General features: G+C 42.5%; 1 pseudogene; it reads left to right on the forward strand.

Annotated features, from left to right (window-relative positions):
- Positions 1-3,762: 3,762 nt before the first annotated feature.
- LOC118830640 lies at positions 3,763-4,417 on the forward strand (annotated as a pseudogene).
- Positions 4,418-5,974: the final 1,557 nt, after the last annotated feature.

The raw sequence follows: 5,974 nt of genomic DNA on the forward strand, positions 1-5,974 counted from the left end.
TTGGGATTTGAATCCAGGTCCCCTAGCTCCAGATCAGGTGCCCTTTTCATCATCCCATGATGTTTAGATGAGTTTATCCCTCATTACAATAGAGAAAGTGGGCTGCTCTTGAAGCTGGAAAAACCCAAATTGAAGTCCTATATTTGACATAGACTAGGCATGTGATGCTGGGCAGATTTGTTCTTTTCTCAGTATCCTCATACAGTTCTCTAAGACCATAAATGATCTGGCTTCACAAGTGGAGAGTTTCCTCATTGAAATTTCCCACACTAAGTAAATCACAGGTTTGCCTCTTACTCCAAAAATTGGAGAGATGATGACTACGTTTATATATTTTATACAAACATGTATATAAAATATTCATATATTTATATGTATACACACTTAGATAATTCACTTATAACTCACACAGGGCAGGCATTCACATGGTGGTCAGAAAAAGTGATACAAGAACACTCTCAAGGTCTCTCTTAAGAACTTTGGAATGGATTTATGACATGGAAGACACTGGCACAGGACCTCCCAGCATGGCATGCCCTCATCAAAGAAGGTGCTATAGTCTATGAGCAAAGCAGAATTGAAGTAGCTCAAAAAACAAACAAATATTCACATGGATTATTTGTGCCCAACCTGTGGTAGAACGTTCCAAGCTCATATTGGTCTGCTTAGTCAGTTGGATATACTATAACTTGACACTAACATAGTGGTGTCATTTTGGTCCTCTTTGAGATTGAAAGACAACAACCAACCAACCAACCAACCAACATATTTATACGGGAGAAACAAATGGTAAACCATTCAGTATCTTTGCCAAGAAAACCCTCTGGACAGTATTGGTATACTATGGTTCATGGAGTCATGAGGAGTTGGACATGACTGAACAACTGAACCACCACCATAACAACATATACTTATTCAAAGTGTATATGTTTATATAAATGTTTTTATATATTTTATACACTCATATATACTTATATATTTCTACTTCTCCTATTTTTGGAATAGGAGGCAGTCTTGTGATTTTATTGGTATGGAGAAATCATCCCAATAAATGTGTGCATGTGTATATGTGTGTGTGTGGACAGATGATAGATGGATGGATGGATAGATAGACAGACAAACAGATAGATCAATAAACATAGAAGATAAAAAATAGATAGTAGATAGATACATGCATAAATACATTTTTGTTGTTTAATTGTTTTCAGTCATGTCCATCTCTTTGTGACCCCATGTGTGGTTTTCTTGGCAAAGATACTGGAGTGATTTACCATTTCCTTCTCCAGCCCATTTTACAGATGAGGAAACTGAGGTTAAGTGATTTGCCCAGGTCACGCAGCTGGTGTCTGAGGCCAGATTTGAATTCAGGAAGATGTGTCTTCCTTGACTGCAGGCCTGGCACTATATCCACTGTACCATCTGTACATATGTAGATCTGTAGAGGCATATATTGATATACATTAATAGACTGATAAATAGATTGGTAGACATACCACAAGACCTGTGATTTCATTGGTGTAGGGAATTCCAAGTGAAGAATTCCTGCCTTGTAACTATTCAGTAATTTAGAGCCTTAGAGAGCTGTCTGGAGCATTGAGGAGTTCAATGATTTGGCCAGGGTCACACAGCCCTTCTATGTCAGGGTGAGACTTGAACCCAGGTCCCTCTGACTCCCCTCTCTGTTCACTCTACCAAGCTGCCTTTCAGAAGTGACATAACAACAAAAAAGAGATTCTGCTGTATCCCAAAGCTGCTCTCTGTCTAACGACAGAATCAATAATAATACAAGCCGACAGATCCATTCCACTTTAAGGTTGGTGAAACTCTTTACACATATTACTTCAGCTGTCAAATTTGACAAAACTGAGACTTTTCATAGGCTAATATCTGGAATAATTTTTCCACTTGGTGTTTCTTTCCAAATGATAATTACAAGTATATTTCTCATGTGCTATCTTGATAAATGTCATAGATATGAGTGTCAGACTACAAGATTTATCCCCCACTTCCAGCTCATTGAATGCTGTTAATCATCTCAAAACAAAACAAAATAAACATTATACCAACCTTTTTTCAAAGTCTAAAGTGTGGATCCATGAGAGCACAAACATAGTGATGAAAATTCCAGGCACAACATTCTGACAGCTGAATAACATCAAGAATGATGTCCTGTTGGGACCAGATATTAAAAGTTTAATCCTTCGCTGTGAATTTCCATGGATCCAGGCAATAAAATAAGACATTCTGTGGTCCAAGGTTTTGATTGTCCTTCCCCTGGGAAAGCATCCTTCCTTGGTGAAGTATTCTTTATGCTGGCATGAGCCAAGTCACCCACAATTTTAATACGAGTTTGGAAATCAATCTCTCTTTGGAAGAGATACAAATATCGAAATTAGATTTCAGCATAAAGGTAATATAAGAAGATTGTTTGTCTCTGCTTTCCTTGAACCCACTTGTACTTTTATGGAGAGGGAAGAGGTGGAGTAGGGGAATTCTTGATCAAACTGAAAATTTCCTTAATCGACCTGAATGAAGTGGGGGGAAAGGTATCTTACACCCTCAAAATTATATTGTATGTTCAGTGCCTATGTAGAATTTAGGGGGATCCTGCCACTCACATTTGGGGACTTTCCTATGTTAACATAATTAACTAATATAATTTATAATTAATATAATATGTTTTGGCTATGAGCCAAAAGTCAGTTAGTCAACGAGCATCCATTAATTGCTTACTATTACTAATTGCCAGACACTGTGCATACTAAGGTCCAGGAATACAAAGAAAAGTTAAAAAAAGAAAGCTCCTGCCCTCAAGAAGTTTACATTCTAATAGGGAAGACAATACATAAAAAGAATGCTAAAATGAGGGGCGGGGTGGCAGAGTGTGAAGAATTCCAGGTGGCTGATTTGGGCCCTTTCACAAAGAACTTATGTGTGGGAGGAGAGAGAGGAGTAAGGGAAACTTTGTTGCCTCCAAATAATAATTGCAAGGATTAAGGTTGGCAAGGCATTTTACAAATATCTGATTTGATCCTCACAACAATCCTGTGAGGTAGGTGCTATTATCTCCGTTTTACAGGTGAAGAAACTGAGGTAGACAAAGGTTAAGTGACTTGCCCAGGGTTACACAACTAGATCGAGTCTAAGGCTGGATTTGAACTTGGGTCTTCTTGACTCTGGGTTCTTCACTCTACCCACTGCAGCATTCAGATGTCTCAAAAATTGGATCAAGCCCCCAGGGCAGGTCCTGCTCTTTCTGAGGCTGGAGTCCTTAGGCTGAAGGTTATGTAGCCATTGTAAGAGAACTGGAATTTGTAACTTGGTGTCCTTTTGTGGTCATAGTCTAATCATCATCCCAACATGGCATTGTCCTAACTTTCCAAGTCTTATGGTTTAACAATGTGATTTGCATGTCAAATACATATTTCTTATGGGGTAATTATTTCAAATATTCATCCTGACTTTGGTCCTGGTAACGAAATAAAGGGCCAATCCAGTCTAACCAATAAGCAAGCATTAAGTACCTAATACTTGAACGATACTATATGCAATATCTGATAGGAAAAGAAATAAAGATCCAATCCAATGTAACCAAGAAGCATGTGATAAGCACCTACTATGTATAGGATGCGGGAGCGAGATCTGCGACAGGGCGACAGCAGCAGCGGCATCCTGGGTGCCCCCCATGCGGGCACCCAGCACTCCCCGTGAAGACGCCCCCTTGGCGGCAGCCTGGGCCCCGGGGCTTGGGGGGCCTCCACCATGGACCTTTCCTGGCTGACTGCTTTCTGCCTGATGCTGATGCTGGCCAGCGGGGCTACTTCGGACCCAGACCTGAGCTTGGATATCTACAAGATGTTTGCGGTGAAATGAAAGGACCAGATGAAGGTCTTGAAGAGCTTCATTGAGCTGAACGGCATCCACCAGCAGTACAAGATCATTGACGTCATGCTCAAGGGCCTCTTCAAGGTGCTGGAGGACTCCGGGGCTGGCCTCCTGGAGGCTGACATCTTCCCCGATGGGCTCTTCCCAATGGATGAGAAGCTGAAGGATGCATTCTCCCACGTGGTGGAGAACACTGCCTTCTTCGGCGACGTCGTGCTCCCCCAAGATCGTCCATCACTACTTTGACAGGAATTCCAACCGGAACCACCTCATCAGCTTCTGCAACCAGACAGGCGTCTTTGACCAGGGCACCTACTCCCAGCTTCTGGGCCTGATGGCTCAGGAGCTGGGAATTGGTGAGAGATCCCCAGACTACAGGAACACCTTTACAACAGATCACTCAGAGTCCTTCCAGAGTACTGACCCCTTCCAGAAAGCCCTAAAGGAAGAGGAGAGGTGTGGGAGGAAAGAGGAGAAACGGAAGGAGATCCGAAAGGGCCCCTGAACCTCTCACTCCCAGTCAAAGTTATAGCGCTCAGCTTGCTCCCAGGCTGGAGGGGCTAGGCTTCCAGAAGAGGAGGGGATGGTGCGTGAAGGGCAGGCTCTACTGCATTTGGAGACTGCCTCTTACCTCAGGTGGATGAAGGACAACCTGGCCTCCACCTTGGGACTGGGCCATCCCGCTGCTTCCCAAGGGTGCAGACAGCCGAGAAAGAGCACCTCATCCTGAGGTGGAGACCAAGCATCCTTGGGGGAGTAAGGACTCCCCACCAGAAGGGGCCCATGCTGCCCCTTTCAAGTCTAGGACCTTAAGAAGTCTGTTTTCTCCTCAAAGACTTGTGCTCTGCCAACCAAAGAAGTGTGTGGGACATCCTAGACCGAAATGATCCAGGCTGGGGCCTCAGCCTGACATCCCCTTGCCAAAAGAGGACTCCTGTTGGACGCCCTGGCACATTCCTGCTTTGCCAAATAAGCCACCTGCCCCTTTTGCAAAGACAATAAAATAAGCAAACCTTTAGATACAAAAAAAAAAAAATATAAACACCTACGATAGGTGAAGAGATTGAGCTGAGGAAGAAGAGCATTCAAGAAACAACCTAGCTATCATAATGAGGGAAAACCAGGTGAAAGCAAGGATTCTGTTTTTTTTGGTTTTGTCTTTGTCTTTCCAGTGCTTAGCACACAGTCCCTGGCACGTATATTTATATATAATGTACCCAAAGGGATCTAGGAGCTCATCATTTTAAGAGTTCCTTCTAATAATAAAGCAGATAACAACGCATCCATGGTTGCCCATCTTATGCTATGCTAGCCCACCTTCGAAAGGTTCACCACCAGGTATTTACCCATCTTCCTCACTTTTTGCCAACATGGGTACCACTGGGGTGCTATGACTGTCCCCCTTTCATCCCTCCTTCTTACCACATTGATCGATCAGTCATTGAAGATTTATTAAGTGCCTACTATGTGTGAGGCACTGTGCTAAGCCCATCTTTTCTTCCTATCATACTATGTGTTTCTTGATCACCTCTTTTACTCTTACTCTTTTTTAAAGTCTCTCATTGGCTTTATATCGCAACCTGATCCCACCTACCATATACTTCTCTGTTGTCCTCTGGGTTGTACTCATCTTTAATTCTTTGGAAGCTGTGGTGGTACGTGTCTCTGCCATAGAGCTGCCTGGCATGTAGTAGGTATTTAATAAATGCTTGTTGAGTCATTGAATCCTTTCCCACTGGGATAAGACCAAAGCAGCTTCTTTATTGTATGAGATGTCACTTGTTTCATTGTTCACACTGATCTTATCTTACCATGGGATGATACAGTGTGTTATACAATGTAATAATACAGTCAAAAAGCTTGCAATCATACATTCCTGAAGAAAAAACTCTTTGAACAGTTCAAGGGATTTGGGTTTCTTTGTATTTCAAGGAATGATCATTGAGAGGAAAATAGACACATCCCTAGTCCTGAACTTTACTAACTAGAAACTAGAGTGGCCTTCCGGGTCACAGCTCCTCTGGCATTATGTCCTCTCAGGGAAGGCAAGGTGCAGAAATGTTGATTTTGGGCAGAGCACTGGTCTCAG

The sequence above is a fragment of the Trichosurus vulpecula genome, chromosome 9, assembly GCF_011100635.1.
Source record: "Trichosurus vulpecula isolate mTriVul1 chromosome 9, mTriVul1.pri, whole genome shotgun sequence".
Taxonomy (NCBI): domain Eukaryota; kingdom Metazoa; phylum Chordata; class Mammalia; order Diprotodontia; family Phalangeridae; genus Trichosurus; species Trichosurus vulpecula.